The sequence below is a fragment of the Schistocerca americana genome, chromosome 3, assembly GCF_021461395.2.
Source record: "Schistocerca americana isolate TAMUIC-IGC-003095 chromosome 3, iqSchAmer2.1, whole genome shotgun sequence".
NCBI lineage: Eukaryota > Metazoa > Arthropoda > Insecta > Orthoptera > Acrididae > Schistocerca > Schistocerca americana.
Genome location: NC_060121.1, coordinates 742,599,691 through 742,620,441, shown reverse-complemented (window position 1 = coordinate 742,620,441; position 20,751 = coordinate 742,599,691).

The following is a 20,751-nucleotide window of genomic DNA, read 5'->3' as shown; positions in this document are numbered from 1 at the left end:
AGTGAGCGCTGCGGTTTTGTTCAGTTTCAACGATGTCGGCTGTTTCTCAACGGCACCGACACTACTATCTATATTACTCATCTTTGCAGTGGTACGAGAATTAAAGTGGACGATACTTCCGATTTTCTTTTTGTGAAGATACAGTGGAAGGAAATGCTCAGGGTAGTGTGATACGAGCGCTCTCCTTTTCCGCCAAAAAACGATCTGTTGGATGCAGTGGGTAGCAGTCTGCTGAGGACACTACTGTGTAGCTGCGAGTGTCTTCGTTGAGTGACTTAGACGTTCAGGATTACTTCGACAGAATTTTGATACAGTGAATAACAGAGCTTTAGCTGTTGTTAAATCAAAGTTAACGGGATGGGCAAGAGAAATCTTACTATAGTGCTCGATTACAGTGTTATACCGTGCCTCAGCACTCTTGGGTTGCCTGTACATCTTAGCATATAGAAGAGCAGAGCTCTTTCTCGACCGATTTATTGACTATCGGTCAAGAGTTCGTAAAGTTGGTTGGATTAAAAGAAAACAGCGAAACAATTCAGAGTCGTGCCAAGAGATTTGTTACGGGTGTGTTCCGTCAGCGCCGGCCACTGCGGCCGAGCTGTTCTAGGCGCTTCAGTCCGGAACCGCGCTACTGCCGCGGTCGCAGATTCGAATCCTGCCTCGGGCATGGATGTGTGTGATGTCCTTAAGTTAGTTAGGTTTAAGTATTTCTAAGTTATAGGGGACTGATGACCTCTGAAGTGAAGTCCCATAGTGCTCAGAGCCATTTGAACCATTTTTTTCACACCGTCGCTGCACGGAAGATTGTCTACGTCAGCGTGCAGTGCTGCGAGCCCACTATGACAGCAGCCTCATCGTCGGTAAGGAGTTAGTCAGAAAAATGTTACAAGTGGTATTTGACTGTCATATTAGGCTGGGAACATTTGTGTGTAGCACAATTATACTGAACAAAAACTACACTGACGGAAAATCCCAAAAAGTAATTAATGTAGAATCATGAAATTTCGGTAATATATTTGTCTAGGTAACGTATGTAAGTGATTAACATTGCAAGATGAAAGGTTACAGTAAGCACGAAATAAACCATTTCAAATATGAGCTGCTGGTACATTAATAACCGGTGTAACCACCAGAGTGTCGAATTCAAGCATGGAAACGAGCATGCATTGTGTTGTACAGGTGCCGGAGATGGTTTTGGGAGGAAGTTCTATGCTTGCTGCACTAGGCTGATCAATACAGGGATGCTTAATGCAGGCTGTGGACGGCATTGGTGTTGTCGTCCCCAGCAGTTCTAGGCGCTTCAGTCCGGAACCACGCGACTGCTACGGTCGCAGGTTCGAATCCTGCCTCGGGCATGGATGTGTGTGAAGTTCTTAGGTTAGTTAGGTTTAAGTAGTTCTAAGTTCTAGGGGACTGATGACCTCAGATGTTAAGTGCCATAGTGCTCCGAGCCATTTGAACCATTTTGTTGTCGTCCAATGATGTCCTATATGTGCTCGATTGGAGACGGATCTGGTGATAGAGCAGACCAAGGCAATATGTCGACACTTTTTACAGCATGCTGGCTTACAATAGGGGTATGTGGTCGAGCGTTATCCCGTTGAAAACAGCCCTGCTATGCTGACCATAAATCCAGGTGCACGTCCAGTGTGTCTAGTACGCTGACAGGTTGGTTGCAGGCCCCCCAATTGGCCTCTCTCTAACCCACACACAGCCGTCGCTGGTACCGAGACAGAACCAGCTTTCATCAGAAAACGCAAGACCTGCATCCTACCCTACAATGAGCTCTCGCTTGACACCACTGAAGTTGCATACTGCCAATGGAATGCACGCTGTGGTGTCTGCCTTGGCGCTGTTCTTGAATTAACGAATTTGTAACAGTTCGTTGTGTCACTGTGGTGCCAGCTGCTCCTCAAATTGCCGCTGCAGATACATTACCGGTACAATGCTTCGGTGTTTTAATTATTGCCATTCCAACTCGCTTATCACATATATGACACACTCCTATTTCGTATTAATATAAAATGAGACGCCCTTCTATCAATTTCTCCTCAGAATACCGAAATACTTTGTTTACTCTCACCTTCGTGGTGAGATATTACCACAATGATAAGATAAGAGCTCTCAGAGCTTGCACTAAGTGATTTAAGGGTCCATTTTTCTTATGTCTTATTCTAGAATGGAACGGTAGAAAAATAGTCTGGAAATGGTACCATAAACCCTCTGGCAAGCGTGAAAATGGCAGGGAAACTATGTAGATGTAGATGGTCTTCTTCTTCGTGACGTATTTTGTCACAGTGCTGTACTGAATATGATGACGACCGTGAAATATTATGCTAGCACGCTGTGAAGATCTGACACGCTGCAGATCATTTCAGTTTAAAAGATATCACTGTAGTGTGGATCCTTTCGTAAAATGACGGAATATTGTTCTTTTTACTTATAATTAAGAGTGAGTTGAAAACAACTTTAAATACAGATGCTACAAATGTGCTTGACAATGACCCTTAGTCGAAATTAGCTAATCTCACGATTCAATAAACATGGGATAACAGCCTTATGGACCACGTTTACGTTTATTTTAACTAGCGTTCGTCTTTCGTGAGGACGGTAAGGACAAGATAAATGAGATTAACGCAGAGGCAACCATGTATACAATTTTCTCCCGATCATTGCTCGCGTGGAGCAGGAAAAGAAATGGCTGGCAGTAGTACAAAGGACCTACTGCCGTGATCTGTGCAGTGGAAGTGTGTCAGTGGATATAGGTATACGTACGGAATAGCTTTACTATCACCTCTAAAGAGTAGTCCGCTCTTGAAAGGTCCTGGACGATTAAAACTTTGTGCCGGACCGAGCCTCGAACTCTGGACCTTTCCCTTTCGCAGGCAACTGCTCTACCGACAGAGTTACCCAAGCACGACTCACTATCCACCCTCGAGTACCTCGTCTCCTACCTTCCAAACACCGCAGAAGCTCTGCTGCGCAGGTCAGCTTCTATGAAGTTTGGAAGGTAGGAGACGAGGTACTGGAGGAGTCGTGAGTCGTGCTTGGGTAGTTCAGTCTGAAGAGCACTTGCGCACAAAAGGGAATTCATTCTAGTTTGCTTTCGTTTATCGAGCCATATCGGTAAGGAGCCCTGGAAAGCCCCAATGCGATGAAGCTAAAGCCGCCGGGGTAACAATTAGTGCGACTGCTCATTGTGACACCGAGAGAATTGGGGCAGCGTTAGACATTGATCTCACATTCGGGAAGATTGATTTAAAATTTCAACCCGGGCACTCAAATTTGTTTTCAAAAAATCAATTACGGGCCAGTTCAGTGATGGCTTCTTTCACAGCTTGTACTTGTCGTCTGTGGAATTTCGAAGGCTTCATTCTTTCGTTGTATGTCGTCAGACATCGTGAAAGTTACTCAAATGCAACCAAAGTACAGGAAGAGGCATGTGTTTGCCAGTAGCCGATGTACTGAACGTTGTTACCCGGTCGCATTCTGCTGCCATCGATTCATTTACTTCAAAGAGTTCAAACTGGCATCATGTGCTCTCCACGTTTCTTTATGGAGATGAAGACTTGGCAGACGAGGTCTCACGTGTAATGAGCAGCTACAAGGCACGTTGAAAACAGCGTTCGACAGATACGATCCACTAATTTCTATGGTGAAGGTAGGAAAGCTGGTGTACAATTGCCAATATCTCAGTCGCCATCATCGTCTAGTTGATGAGTAGTCAGTACACGTATGAAGCAACTGTGCGTAAACCCGTTTCTGATATACTCACTCTTTTTTACGTATGGCTCTACCGGAAGCGGCACAAAGAAAATAGCTGTTGTAATCAGCAGACATAGACACAGAATTACATTTCCCCTGTCATTCCGTCGTTGGTAATTAGCAAGGTCCAAAAAGGATAACCTGAGAGATAAAATTAGAAACGTGTCCGTAATTTGATGCACTGTCTGTAACGTTAGTCAGAGCAATTCCGACAGCTACAATTCGCACGACACATGAAACACGTTCCAATTAAAGCAAATCGGTTGTGACAGCAAGGCTATTACTTGTGCCGTAACAACGACTAAAAGGTGACTACTGGTAGACGATCAGGTAATTGAGTTGCTTATGACAAAGCTTTAACAAAATGATGTTGCTCAAAAATCAGCAAGAATATTCGTAGACACGATACTTATTAAGATCAAACGAGGTGGCGTTCGGCAATTTTCTTTCATACTCATGGATCCTTTCATACTAAGAGCTAGACAGCTCCTTAAATAAACTCCCAGACAATTCCCTTCATGGACGTTGTTATAAACCTGTAGAAAGAGAGGCTATTGGCTAAAGTGGGGTGCGAATTAAGAAAATGTATTTCAGAATTGTTAAAGAAGATGTCAGGTCGAAATCCAGCAATGAAGTTCCCCATAGCAAGGCCTTCATCTTGTTGAGATAGCTTACCGTTTAAACTGAAGTACTTTTACTTTACAATAATCCTCAAAAATCTGATAAATTCCTTCATTTCATTTGAAATCAGTTGCTTGTACTTAGTGAAACTGTCTTCAATACTGTGGACCATTTCGTCTATAAGAATGTTATTGGAGAGATTTGTAATATCAGAAGATGCGAGTATGTGGCCAAGAGGAAAAGTGACATTTTTAAATAAACTATTTTCCATTTTTCATAGAGAATGACATTCTATATCATGAGTATTTCTTGAGAAGAACTAGCAATTTCTTGAACAGCAAAAAATATCCAGGGCTTCACTGGCCATTGGGGCTCAGTTCGAAACGGGACTCATCGACAATTCTACTCCAGTCAATGACATTCCAGGCCGAAGAAGTGTCTGTAGACGCCTCGGACAGCGATGGGGTACAAACCTAAACGCCGACCGCCATACGGTCCGACAACCCCGGGCAATAGTCTGGGGTGAAAGTTCTTTTCATATCAGGACCCATTTGGTTGTTATTTGTGGCACATTTGCAGCACAGCGGTACGTCGACGATATTCTACGCGGCGTTTCGTGGTCCTTAATCGCAAGTCTTCCCAGACTTACATTTCAGCAAGATCATTCCCACTCGCACACGACGAGTGTTTCTGCCAACTGTCTTTGAGCTTGCTAAACCCTACCTTGGCCAGAAACATCACCCGATCTCTCCCCGTTGAGAACGTTTGGAGCATTATGGGTAGGGCCTTCGAACCGTCTGGGGATTTTGACGATCTGTTGCGTCAGTTGGGTAGAATTTGTCACGATATCCCTCTGGAGGACATCGGATAACTCTATCAATCTTTGCCAAGCTCAGTAACTGCTTCCATAAGGGCCAGATGTAGACCAAATCGTTATTGACTTGCTAAATTTGTAACGCTCTTTCTCTTGAATCTGTTCGGATAAAGCTTTTCAAGAAATTTCACTTGACTGTGAATCCCAGTTATGAAAGGTTACTCTGGATGTACTTAACATTTTACAGTGTAAGAAACGGCGTTTATTAAGTATTTTTTTCTATTTTCAGTTGTGCTACAAATAATAACAGGTTTCCATTATTAAAAAAAAAAAAAACATAAAATCAGACTTCCGTGCATTTCTCAGTGGTTTATATTAAGCAATTACAAAAGCCCCCCTCCTCACGTTTGGTCTGCGGAATTGGTTATTCAATGTTTGTTGTGATTTGGGAGGTGTTAATGTGGTAATGTTGGGCGACACCCGGTATATAGCCAAGTTCGACTCCCTGCTCCCGGTAAGCCAGTTTCTGTCGTTTGTTGCTCGTTTGTTTCCTGGGTCCCGCACCGTTGTTCCGTGAAACGCACATTCTCTCCGCATTTTCCGGGTCTGAAGGAAGAGATATCAGGAAAGATTTTAATAAACTGTAAGTCAAATTTCAAATCTTACCGGTTCATTGTATCTTCCGACATCTTTATTTCGATAGGCTCTTGACTTGCGCTGCCCAGAACTTGGTGTTTGCATCACGATGCTGGTCTCTTCGTATTTAATTTCATGATTATAGTAATCAAAAGCTAACTTTTTAAAAACCTGATAGAAACTGTAAGACAATCACGCCGAGAAATCCTCAGAGACGTGGCTTAACAAGATGTTCTGCCTAACACACGCTCCGATCTGTGGAGGGACAGTCCCGTCACAAGTTTTGCTCTGCCTCAGTATTTTCCCAAAATTACCGTATCTGAGCCTTATTAAACATCTAACTACAGTGACAAAATCGCGGAGCAAGGCAGTGATGCATTCAGTACAACGAAAAACCAGTCCAAATTTACAAATTGTACTTTTTTTATTGACTCGATGACAAGTTTCGGGCAGAGATCCATTTTCGAACCATCCTACATGGCAGAGAACCAAATTTACACTCGTAAATAATACAAGTATTACCAGTTTTTTGAGCATATGCCAAAAATACAAAACATACATAGTCAAAAATGGTATTTCCGAAAATGTGAAAACTATGTCAAAAATGTGCAAACATCTTCGGAAATACAATTTTTGACTATGTTGCGTAAGACTTCAAACATATTCTGTATTTTTGGCGTATGCTTAAAAAAAATTTTAAAATCGGTAATACGTCTATTACACATGAGTGTAAATTTGGTTTCCTGCCCTGTGGAATGATTTCAAAATGGATGTCGGCCCGAAACTAGTCATCAAGTTACAAAAATAGCAAAATCTGCAACTCTGGACTGGATTTCGATATAGTGATTAACAGAGTTAGCTGACCCACAGCTACTCCAGGATGCTGGAAGTCGCGGTGGTGCATTGTCTTGCTGAATATTGGTGTTTCCTAGCTGTTTCTGTATGAAATCAATCAATAGGACTCTATCTAATAGTACATTCATCTCTCTTCCTTCTCGATTACATTCACCGATACAAAGCGTATGTTGTAAATACTTTTTGTCAAAGGTATGCGGCAACATTCTTTCTCAGCTCGATCATCGGACGTTAAATCCAATGAACAAGGAAAATCTACATCTAAATCTACATCCATACTCCGCAAGCCACCTGAAGGTGTGTGGCGGAGGGTTCCTTGAGTACCTCTATCAGTTCTCCCTTCCATTCCAGTCTCGTATTGTTCGTGGGAAGAAAGATTGTCAGTATGGCTCTGTGTGGGCTCTAATCTCTCCGATGTTATCCTCATGGTCTCTTCGCGAGATATACGTTGGAGGGAGCAATATACTGCTTGACTCCTCGGTGAAGGTATATTCTAGAAACTTCAACAAAAGCCCGTACCGAGCTACTGATCGTCTCTCTTGCAGAGTTCCACTGGAGGTTACCTATCATCTCCATAACGCTTTCGCGATTACTAAATGATCCTGTAACAAAGCGCGCTGCTCTCCGTTGGATCTTCTCTATCTCTTCTATCAACCCTATCTGCTACGGATCCCACACCGGTGAGCAGTATTCAAGCAGTGAGCAAACAAGTGTACTGTAACCTACTTCCTTTGTTTTCGGAGTGCGTTTCCTTAGGATTCTTCCAATGAATCTCAGTCTGGCATCTGTTTTACCTACGATTAATTTTATATGGTCATTCCATTTTAAATCACTCCTAATGGCTACTCCCAGATAATTTATGGAATTAACTGCTTCCAGTAGCTGACCTGCTATATTGTAGCTAAATGATAAGGGATCTATCTTTCTATGTATTCGCACTTATCTACATTCAGATTCAGTTGCCATTCCCTGTACCATGTGTCAATTCGCTGCTGATCCTCCTGCATTTCAGTACAATTTTCCATTGTTACAACCTTTCGATATACTACAGTATCATCCGCAAAAAGCCTTAGTGAACTTCCGATGTTATCCACAAGGTCATTTATATATATATTGCGAATAGCAACGGTCCTACGACACTCCCCTGCGGCACACCTGAAATCACTCTTACTTCGGAAGACTTCTCTCCATTGAGAATGACGTGCTGCGTTCTGTTATCTAGGAACCGGCGTTAATGGACTATGGCAGCAGCAGACCGATGCGTGTGCCTTTTCTAACAGCACGACTTCGCCTATAGTCCCTCTCCTGGACTCATGACCATAGCGGTAGGACCCTAGACGACTGGAAGATCGTGGCCTGGTCAGCCGAGTCCAACCTGCAATTTGTAAGAGTTGATGGAAGGGTTTGGGTGTGGCACAGACCCCACGAAGCCATGGACCCAAGTAGTCAACAAGGCACTGAGCACGCTGCTGGTGGCTCCATCGTCGTGTGGTCTGTGTTTACGTGGAACTGACGGGGTCCTTGCAACTAATTGAACCGATCATCGACTGTAAATTGTTGTGTTCAGCTACCTGGAGACAATTTGCAGCCATTCGTGGACTTCATGTTCCCAAACAACGATGGAGTTTTTGTGGATGACAATGCGCCTTGTCGCCGTTCCGCAGTTGGCCGCGATTGGTTCTAAGAACAGGCTGGAAAATTTGAGCCAATAGTTTGGTCACCCACATCGCCAGAGATGAGTCTCATCAATCATGAGACACAATAGAGGTTAGTTCGTGCACAAAGTCCTGCACCACCAACGCTTTCGCAATTACGGACGGCTATAGAGATTTCTGCAGGGGTTTGCGACGAGTATTTGAGTCCATACCACATCGAATTGCTGCACTATGCCGGAAAAAAGGAGATCCGGCACGATATCGGTGGGTATCCCATGACTTTTGCCACCACAGTGTATGCTGACGGCGCTTAGCCTGCTCAACAGGCCCACTGTCGAACCTTGTAAAACAGCGGCACCATCCGAATGGGGTACGATTTTCGTTCAACATGATGTCGTCCATTATGTGCACAACCAATCTGAAGACATTGATCGGCATCCATCGTTTGAGAACGGTACATTCGAGGGTGTCTCATCTCATTGCCTCTATGCCTACTACGGTAAAGCACACACTGCTGACAGTGATCTAAACGAGAAGAGGTCGATAGTGTCAGAATGAAAATGTAAAAAAAAAATTATTTCTTAAATCTGCAGTAACGAGAACTGACTTATTTTCTCTATGAATGAATTTTTATTTGTCACTCAAATTTTCCGTACAATTCATTCTTTTCATTTCTTTTCTCTCCCCCTTTATTTATTCTCGAATATTCTTATGTAGCCATGTTTACTAAAGATACTTCGAAAAAAGAATTCTTCATAATAGTTTCATTACTACATGGACATCCTAGTCGGCATTGAGACTTTTCTCTCTCTCTCTCTCTCTCTCTCTGTCTGGTTTGATGCGGCCCGCCACGAATTCCTCTCCTCTGCTTGCTAACCTCTTCATCTCAGAGTAGCACTTGCAACCTAGGTCCTCAATTATTTGCTCCACGTATTCCAATCTCTATCTTCCTCTACCGTTTTTGCCCTCTACTGCTCCCTCTAGTACCATGGAAGTCATTCCCTCATGTCGTAACAGATGTGTTATCATCCTGTCCCTTCTCATTATCAGTGTTCCACATAATCCTTGCCTCTCCGTTTCTGCGCTCTTTAAAAAATCTCACTAAATGTGGGTCACTTCAGTTGGTATTACAAAATGTGTTTTTCCCTTCATTGTTCTTGAACAGCAAAACATTCTTGTCTGCCTCTTTTCAAAGGGGATTTTTATTCTGGTGTAAGACTCATTAACCTACTTCTGAGCACCAAAGTGGAATCATTTCCTGCGGAGCAGATTTGTTTACCGTGCGCTGCCTGAAATCTCCTCTCGAGGCTTTTTGTTCTCTATACGCAGAGAGCGGAAGTAGCCTTCACGCTGCCGCCATTTTCTCGCAGATCTACGTTCGTTCCCAGATATGAAACGCTCTTGTTTTTAGCACAGCAGCTTTTTTTCTTTATCTCTGTAATGTTTACAGCTTCTTTTCAACTGCAAACCGTAGTTACAATGGAGCGTATTTTCCATTCCGCGTCAGCTGGCTACTCATACACACACAAAACGTCCAACCCTCACCAAACAGGCGCACGCATGCGTAAACACATACACACAAACACATACGCACAAAGGCAGGCAGGGACTGATGTACGCAAAAATTGTTTACAGCTTCTTCTTGCAGGGTGATTTGATACCGTTCTTCATCTCATGCGATTTGATAATAATCCCTTCATTACTGCGTTATTGATGTCCTCGTCGAATTCTAAAATGTTTCTTCCCGCCATAGCGATGTTGATTAATTCTGTGTCCTGTGTCAAGCGTTGCATTAACCACTTCAATCTTCTAGTAGATACCGTTTCAAAGACTTCAGTTCTCGCATGTTCTTTTCCATCTCTTCATTTCGTACGTTAGGCTTGTTCTTCTGTGGGTTACATTCTTTCCATGTTTCACATCACTCCTGTGCTATACTACGCAGTTCCAGAAGCATTTTCCTATAGCATTACCAGTAATTGAACATGATAGAGGTCTTCTATGAGGAACGATTTCATTGCTGATGCTAAACAGATTGTGATGCCCCCCCTTTCTCTTTACATAAGTCAGCATCTGAAATCTTGCTTTCTAGATAAAAGAGTCTTTTTCGAGCATCTTTCTGCAGTTTTAAAGTCCACTGTGTCGCAGGTCTCTATTTCCCTCGAACTCATAATTCCACATTTTCCATTTTTTCTAATAATCATGAAGACAGTACTAAACAGTGTTCCGGAGTACTCCAAGTGAATGTCATAGGGCCGCTGCTGTAAGAAACTGGTTCAAAAACGTAAGGACGAAAGCAAATTTTCCGTTATGTGTCACTGCCACGTCATAAATGCCGATGAAATTTGGACCATACACAGCAGGAACTGCTGCAATATAGTACAGACGGCAACTAAAATAAATGTGCAGTGAGGCGAACTTAAACAACACTTTTATTCAAAGACAATAATTACACTGAAGTCACTGCGATTTATGGTTCCCCGGACGTTACAAAAGACAGGACATGGTTCTTAATAGAGTGTGGGATCAACACGGACAACAGCGCATGCTCTACAGTGTGCTCCCATGCTGGCCACAAGGTTGGTACCGAGTCCTGTGGTAGGGCGCTCTATTCATCCAGCCGAGCGGTTGGCAACTACTGGACGCTCGCAGGTGCAAATAGACTTGGTTCAACACGTCTCCCCAACTCAACCCACCGGTGCTCGATGGGATTAAGATCGAGGTCTGGCCGTCCATTAGCCGAATAATCCGCTCGTTCCGCGAGCTCAAAAATGAAATCAGGGCAAAATGTTCCTTTAAAAGACGCACATGGGGAAGGAGTACAGCCGGCCGGAGTGTCCGAGCGGTTAAAGGCGCTACAGTCTGGAACCGCACGACCGCTACGGTCGCTGTGTTCAAAGATTTATACATCAGTACACTCATGCAATATTATGCCTCGACTCAACGCAACTCCTTGACCACCAAAACGATCATGATCGGTAATTTTCTTGGATGTATTACGTGTACCCCCCTCTCGGCAGAAGAGAGCCGGAGTATTTTTGTTCGGCACAACACGTATGTTCAGGAAACCATCATGTATCACGGTGACTTCGATGTAACTGTTGAATTTGAATAGAACGTCATTTCTGTCCGTCTCATTGTGTATTTCCTTGTCACCTTCCGTACTATACTGCAGCATTTCTTTCTGCAGTATGTATGACCCGGATTTTATCCAGTTATATTACTTGACATGTCACGGGAAAGTTACTACCCTCCTTAGTACACGATACTCCACTCCATTTTGGCCCGATGCACCTCCTTCAGTTTCGGACAGCAGTGTACGTAAAAATTATCCAGTCGATAATGCGAAACTTCATGAGGCTGTTTGGAAACGATGTTGTCTACGAGAAAGTGCTAACGGCAGAAGGCTGTACGGAAATGCAGAAAAACCTGGGTTATTGCAATGGTCGAGGACTATCAGTTAACTCTTAACGTAAATGCTCGTGACATATTGCGCGCAATTACAAGAAGAGATCAAATACTGTTCGCTGGCACTTTTGAAGAAGACTCACTGAAGTGGCGCTTCTAGACCTGTGTTCCTGTCCAGCTGTGTTTCCATCCAGCAGTTGCCGTCCCGGTGTCCTAAACGGGAAGCGGCCGACTCTCCCACTGCGCAGGGGCGACCGTACTATGTACACACTCACTGCCACGCCCCCGTGTCCACACGGCGACCGGGGAAAACAAATGTGCAGCAGTGGTATCAAGTATCTCTGATCGGTGCCAGAACCAAATCGAGCGGCAACACCGCTCAAATACAATTCGCTAAAGCTCAAAAAGTTACAAACCACATTTTAAAAGACGGACCAGGAAACATACTACTTACCCACATTATAACTGTCACCATTAAAAGAGACTATTTAACCATAATCCTAAAGAAATTAACTGTTAGCGCCACAATAAGATGGTCGTTTACAAGAACTCTTCGCTTCTGTACCATACTTCTGGCATTTTCTGAATGTGCTGCAGCTCTTTCTCCCACTGACTACAGCGCTACTCTGCTGAGAAAACGATGGTGTCGATATTGACTCGTATGACGGTATTTCCAATGGTCTCCACTATAATAGACCAGTTATGAATGTCGTCGTTAATATAGATACAGTAATGAATATACACCATCAAAGAAAGCTTTGCATCACCCTGATTCCCAGAATTCCTGAGATAGACGATGACTGCGGATATTTTATCACAGACCCAGTCCCTTTGACTCTTCAGAGATGTCACTAAACCCTCCCAAAGATGTGAATAACCATGCATGAGGAGGAGGAGAGAAGGAGATTAGTGTTTAACATCCCGCGACAGCGAGGTCATTAGAGACGGAGCACACGCTCGGATTAGGGAGGGACGGGAAAGGAAATCTGCCGTGCCCTTGCAAAGGAACCATCCCGGCATTTGCATGAAACGATTTAGGGAAGTCACAGAAAACCTAAATCAGGATGGTCGGACACGGGTTTGAACCGTCATCCTCCCAAATGCGAGTCCAGTGTGCTAACCACTGCGCTACCCACTCGGCCATGCATGAGCAGCGCTAATTAGACGGAGGGGGTGCGCCAGCCGGTCGGTTCCAGTCATTCCACCAGGAAGGAGCTACATGGCTTGTCTGTAGTTCAACCATCCACAGACTGTCAATACCGCGGTTCGATCGCGTCCGCATTGTTACTTTGTGCCAAGAAGGGCTCTCAACAAGGGAAGTGTCCAGGCGTCTCGGAGTGAACCAAACCGATTTTGTTCGGTCATGGAGGAGATACAGAGAGACAGGAACTGTCGACGACATGCCAAGCTCAGGCCGCCCAAGGGCTACTAAAGTAGTGGGTGACCGTTACCTACGGATTATGGCTAGGAGGAACCCTGATAGCTACGCCACCATGTTGAATAATGCTTTTCGTGCTGCCACAGGACGTCGTGTTAGAATTAAGGCTGTGCACAATAGGCTGCATGATGTGCAACTTCACTCCCGGCGTCCTTGGCGAGGTCCATCTTTGCAACCACGACACCATGCAGTGCTATGCAGATGAGCCCCACAACATGCCGAATGGACCGCTCAGGATTGGCATCACATTATCTTCACCGATGAGTGTCGAATATGCTTTCAACCAGAGAATCGTCGGAGACGTGTTTGGAGGCAATCCGGTCAGGCTGGGCGCCTTAGACACACTGTCCAGCGAGTGCAGCAAGGTGGAGGTTCCCTGATGTTTTGGGGTAGCATTATGTGGGGCCGACGTACGCCACTGGTGGTCATGGAAGGCGCCGCAACGGCTGTTCGATACATGAATGCCATCCTCCAACCGATAGTGTTGGGGAAAATGCGCCATTATCAACACCTCACTGAGTTCAACGAAGTCGTGTAATAAAGCTACTAGAAATGATATTTCAGAAAGTCGCGGTAGGAATTTAGCCACTGTGCATGACTGCTGGCAGCGGTGGTCACGAGAATGTTCAGTCGCAAGAAAACCGGACTCCAGACGGCCTCGTGACACTACCGAGAAACACACAGTGACATAACGAACTGTTACAAAGCGGTTACTTCAAGGACAGCTCTGAGCCAGACGCTCTGTAGCGTGCATTACACTAATCGCAAAGCACTGCCATCTGCGACTTCAGCGGTGTCAAGCGAGACCTCATGCGAGAGCATGGTAGAGATCTGCGTGCCAGACACACCGGACCTATACTTGGAATTACGGTCAGGGGTGCGATTTCGTATGAAAGATGAAGCTCTCTCGAGGTTATCCCATGCACCCTGACCACAAATTTGTACCTCAGTATAGGGATCCGACCTGCTATGTTGCCATTCGTCAACAGCATTCCACACAGTGAAATTACAATGAAATGAACACCCTTAGCTGCTTACAGGCGTTGACATACGTCAATGGGAACAGATGAAAATGTGTGCCCCGACCGGGACTCGAACCCGTGATCTCCTGCTAACATGGCAGACGCTCTATCCTTCTGAGCCACCGGGGACACAGAGGATAGCGCGACTGCAGGGATTTATCTCTGGCAGGCCTCCCGCGAAACCCACATTCTCAACGTATTGTCCCGCACTACATTCGTAGTGCCCCCGCCCATTATATTCATTACTCGCGGCACGTTGCCGATTCCCGTAAGAGTTCGGGCACTGTTTGTGCGTTCGCACAGAAGAAAAAGATGGTTAAGTGGCCGGTGAGCCTTAACTATATATTTACTAAGATGAAGATAAATCCTTGCAGTCGCGCTATCCTCTGTGGCTCAGAAGGATAGAGCGTCTGTCATGTAAGAGGGAGATCCCGGGTTCGAGTCCCGGTCGGGGCACACATTTTCATCTGTCCCCGTTGACGTATGTTAACGCCTGTAAATAGCTAAGGGCGTACATTTCATTGTAATTTCATTCTAACGAGCTGCTTGGTCACCGTTGGTATCTGTTCTTTCGGACATGTCCGAAAGAACAGATACCATCTTAGTAAATATTCCACACAGTGTTTTTGAAAAGAATAACACTTGCCCACATAACGCTGTTGTAACCCGATATGCTCTTAAGAGTGTCGACGTGTTACCTAGGCCTGTTCGATTGCCAGATCTGTCTCCAGTCGCGCATGTATGGGACGTTATCGGACAAAAACTCCAGCGTCATTCACAAACAGCGCTAACCGTATTGACCGAACAAGTGCAACAGACACATATCTCCCACAGACTGAAATCCGACACCTATGCAATACAATGCGTGCACGTCTGCGTGCTTGCACTCAACACCCTGACGGTTACACCGGTTAAATGCAACAGCATCTACATCAGCAATGGCTTTTTTCGCGCTTGCAGTAGCCTGTAGTCTTGCTATGTTACTCTACAGTAATTATTTCCATCAGTATATTTAAAGAACGTTATAATGTGAGAGAAACCGGTTACAACAAATAAAGCAAACAGCACAGCAGCTTTTGGTCGAATACAGTCACTTTTATTTTTAAATCTGAAGACACGTTGACACAATCTTTCTCATAATTCGATATTCCACAGTGGTTAAACTATCCGTTTCCAGACCGGAGGTCCCAGTTGTGATATGATCACTTCGCCTTCTCTTACAACATACTAAGTGCGTGTGAATTGCCTATGTACATGGACTGTGTACTATCTAAGGTGATAATATTGTATCAACATAGTGCGTCAAAGAAGCTCTCGAATAACGAGAAGATTGTAACTCGGTATCACTTCATATCACATCACCGTATTTTTACCATTCTTTACCTTCCGTTATACTCAATAATCTGAAGCAGGGTAGGTAACCCGCGGCCTTCGGGCCGGATCTGCCCCGATTTGGTTTCTATCCGGCCTGCGAAAGAAATTCATGGGAGAGGAAGCAAGGCGCTGCAGAATTAGGCAACGGAAGTTTTAAAGGCAGCTATTGTAAAACGTCGTAAATAAAGAAACAATCTTCACGATGGGTAATTAAATGTAAACATCTGAAGTTGAGGAGAATATAAAATAAACGTACTTCCGAAAATACCAGTTCTGAGGCACAGTTCGTTGCCATGGTGTTTCGGCAAAGAGGCACCACTCACATGGGTGCTTTCCCCATAAACACTAACATCAGATTGCGCTATAGTTTTGATTTCATACTCTAAGAGCGCTGCTGTCGCGTCACGTGACGAGGTGGTCCGCGAGGTTAAGTATGTGAATCCGGCCCGCGGGTCACTAAAGGTTACCAGTCAGTGATCTGAAGGAACTGTGGGTTGCCAGTTACCATAAGGAGATATGACGTTATGTCGGATTCTACGTGTTTCATTTTAATCATGAGATGTGGTGTTTATGTAAAAAGCTGGTTGCATAGAATATTCTAAAAGATGAAAGAAAATACTTACAGCTACAGCGCTTCTACATTGCTTTTATCCTCAGTTGTGTCGTTTCCGACAGCTGAAACCATGTGGGAACGGTGAACGGACCGACTGTGGGAATTTCTTTCAAACGCAAACAAACTGTTTGAAATATTAATGACAAAACAGATAATCGGTGGTAACGCTTACAACGTTTTGTAATTAGTCCAGGCTATAGGTAAACATTTCGCGTGTAGCTCTCATAAACAAGGGCCCCTGTGTCCATTTGAACGAATGATAACGTCTCTGGTAGAACATAATTACGGTAATATTAAGTATCAATGTTATGTTTGCCAATCCACGTCTGTTTGAAAGAAATTTAGTATTTTTATATTTGACTAAGAATGTACAACATGAGGAAGCTCATCCCAATCGCAGGCTTCGGACGCCTGCACAGCCGCCAGAAGGGTCACACATTACGTGCTTGAGATTACTTCAGTCAAACTTCTTGGCTTCGGACTCAAAAAGCAGAGTTAATTGGTTCAAAACCCGCTCTAGATTTGTAGGTTAAAAAAATGTACCTTAACAATATGAGCCACCTTTAGTGATAAAATAAAAGATCCAAATAACTACATATCTGGATCTCCTGTTACACAAGATGACAATTAAATTTTATCTTTGAGTCGAAAATATCTGCGTTTGGTAGTATAACGACATTATCTGGTGTTGGTTACATGGTCACGTGGTCATTCTTCACTTCACGGTAAAAGTATAGTGTCTGTTCTGGTCACATGCAGAGTTCTTCCCACCTTTTCCGAGATTTTATATCGTCTCTTCAACCGTCAGTTCTACATCTTCTTGTATCAACTTGATAAGTCGTCTTTGGACCCATTTCTTCGAATTTTCTTCTATTTTTGTTCCAATTTCATTGACATTTAATTCTGTTCTTAACTAATGATGATCTATCCCATTAAGCCGGCCGGTGTGGCCGTGCGGTTCTAGGCGCTTCAGTCTGGAACCGCGTAACCGCTACGGTCGCAGGTTCGAATCCTGCCTCGGGCGTGGATGTGTGATGTCCTTAGGTTAGTTAGGTTTAAGTAGTTCTAAGTTCTAGGGGACTGATGACCACAGATGTTAAGTCCCATAGTGCTCAGAGCCATTTCTTTTTATGTATCCCATTAAACTTTGATCAGCTTTTGATCCTGTTTGTAGAAATGTGTGTTTGTGTGTACGTGTGAGTGTATGTGTCCTAATCGTTTTACTTCTACTTCTGCATCTTTCCTCTTGCCGTAAATTGTGTTAGTCTCTAAGAAGAAAGTTGTTCAACAAGAGTGTCAATAAACCAAGATTTTGATCACGTAACATACACTCCTGGAAATTGAAATAAGAACACCGTGAATTCATTGTCCCAGGAAGGGGAAACTTTATTGACACATTCCTGGGGTCAGATACATCACATGATCACACTGACAGAACCACAGGCACATAGACACAGGCAACAGAGCATGCACAATGTCGGCACTAGTGCAGTGTATATCCACCTTTCGCAGCAATGCAGGCTGCTATTCTCCCATGGAGACGATCGTAGAGATGCTGGATGTAGTCCTGTGGAACGGCTTGCCATGCCATTTCCACCTGGCGCCTCAGTTGGACCAGCGTTCGTGCTGGACGTGCAGACCGCGTGAGACGACGCTTCATCCAGTCCCAAACATGCTCAATGGGGGACAGATCCGGAGATCTTGCTGGCCAGGGTAGTTGACTTACACCTTCTAGAGCACGTTGGGTGGCACGGGATACATGCGGACGTGCATTGTCCTGTTGGAACAGCAAGTTCCCTTGCCGGTCTAGGAATGGTAGAACGATGGGTTCGATGACGGTTTGGATGTACCGTGCACTATTCAGTGTCCCCTCGACGATCACCAGTGGTGTACGGCCAGTGTAGGAGATCGCTCCCCACACCATGATGCCGGGTGTTGGCCCTGTGTGCCTCGGTCGTATGCAGTCCTGATTGTGGCGCTCACCTGCACGGCGCCAAACACGCATACGACCATCATTGGCACCAAGGCAGAAGCGACTCTCATCGCTGAAGACGACACGTCTCCATTCGTCCCTCCATTCACGCCTGTCGCGACACCACTGGAGGCGGGCTGCACGATGTTGGGGCGTGAGCGGAAGACGGCCTAACGGTGTGCGGGACGGTAGCCCAGCTTCATGGAGACGGTTGCGAATGGTCCTCGCCGATACCCCAGGAGCAACAGTGTCCTTAATTTGCTGGGAAGTGGCGGTGCGGTCCCCTACGGCACTGCGCAGGATCCTACGGTCTTGGCGTGCATCCGTGCGTCGCTGCGGTCCGGTCCCAGGTCGACGGGCACGTGCACCTTCCGCCGACCACTGGCGACAACATCGATGTACTGTGGAGACCTCACGCCCCACGTGTTGAGCAATTCGGCGGTACGTCCACCCGGCCTCCCGCATGCCCACTATACGCCCTCGCTCAAAGTCCGTCAACTGCACATACGGTTCATGTCCACACTGTCGCGGCATACTACCAGTGTTAAAGACTGCGATGGAGCTCCGTATGCCACGGCAAACTGGCTGACACTGACGGCGGCGGTGCACAAATGCTGCGCAGCTAGCGCCATTCGACGGCCAACACCGCGGTTCCTGGTGTGTCCGCTGTGCCGTGCGTGTGATCATTGCTTGTACAGCCCTCTCGCAGTGTCCGGAGCAAGTATGGTGGGTCTGACACACCGGTGTCAATGTGTTCTTTTTTCCATTTCCAGGAGTGTATTTGCCTTTGAAAGCCATTAATCTGATGGCACTTTTATTTCTAGTTTGTCTTCTTTTGCGGTCTTTGTAATTTGTATTGAGGTCGTCTTCTGTCGTTCCTTTTTGACAATCAATGTAGTTTATTTCAGGCTTTCTATCTGTCTTCTATTCTTTTATGATAGAGCCATTGTACATGTTTAAAACACCTTGTCGTGCTCCGTGTGTCGGGTTCAACTTAATACATTTGAGCCATTTCTGTTTTGAGAACTATGTACCCTGTTCTATACATTCTTTTTGTTTTAAGAAATATGCACACTGTTCTACACATGCTTTTTAAAACTCGAATGAGATTATACATACTGTTAACTTATGTTGAGCTTATCAAAAGCTCTTGGCTTTATATCTGTAAATGTGGTATGAGTTTCTAATTTGAAGACTTGGCCTTTGTAGAGCTCGTCTAGCACAGTTCTGCTTCGAGCGCCGAGCCGGAAGGTTCTTGTTTATTTCACTTGCCGCAGTGTCGCTTGTGTGAAGTTTACCTCGTTAGTGTTGTCCTGTCTGCCGAGTGAGTCGTAGCGCCTCCGCTCCGCTTTACTGTCTATTGTGTGTTCGACTATTTCAGCGGCGTCGGTCGCTCCGCTATGGCTACCATGGTTTCCACGTGTAATCTACGAAAAGGTACTGTGAGCTTTACTTTCGATAAAACAACGCAACACGTGCAGCCTTCACGATTGGCTTGTCGGTGCACTTTATATGAGCTCTGATCAGGGCCGGCCGCGGTGGCCGAGCGGTTCTAGGCGCTTCAGTCCGGAACCGCGCGACTGCTACGGTCGCAGGTTCGAATCCTGCCTCGGGCGTGGATGTGTGTGCCGTCCTTAGGTTAGTTAGGTTTAAGTAGTTCTAAGTTCTAGGGGACTGATGACCTCAGATGTTAAGTCCCATAGTGCTCAGAGCCAGAGCCAACTCTGATCAGGTCTACACCGCTTATTTTGACACTGACAATTACGTGTTTTAGGTGAAATTTATGGATCCCCTTCACGTTGAAAGATTACTGTCACAACATGGTTCTTAAGTCCCGTTCAGGCATAGCGATAATTCCGTCGGTAATTTGAAAAACGTACGTCGTGAACGTTGGTCTACTCAACACAGATTACAGCGTTATAGTCAAATTCGTTCTGTGGAAATGCATGTCAAATGCAATATTCCATCACATTTACAACCGCATACGTGTCATGTATATTGGTCAAGAGGGAAACTGCTTCCTATGTAATGAAAGTGGTCACGTTCGGTCTAATTGTTCGCTTACGGTTTTTGTATTAAAGCCATCATTGATGCAGCGTCGCAAATTGACGGTTGCTGATCTTGTTCCTTCCACTCCCGCCGTCGGACCTACTACTGCTTCGGATCATAATGAACAAAAAGACGATTCTGAAAATCGTGTCAATGAATTTCCGCCATTACCTCATCGACAGGTTCAGAATCCTATTTCCCCTAGAGCAGAACCTGTGACAGACAAGCGACGCCGTACTCAAGACGGTGAGGATTTGGCTGTCCTTTCTGCGCCAACCTCCTCCGCATCGATTGTGTCCCTTGCTGCTCTCGATGCTACGACACCTCCCGCCCATAGAATGGTTAGTGGCGAAGACGTTATCTCCATCATCCCTCCTGCTCGCGAAGTGGCTCCTTCTGAGCTGCCTGTGTGTGGGAAGGGAGCGGAGCCCCCTCCCTCGTCTTTGTGTACTCCGTTACAGTCCCAGACGATGCAATATCCTCCTGCTCCTTCGTCTTCAGCCGCGGAAGGTTTCCTGTATTTACCGCCTAC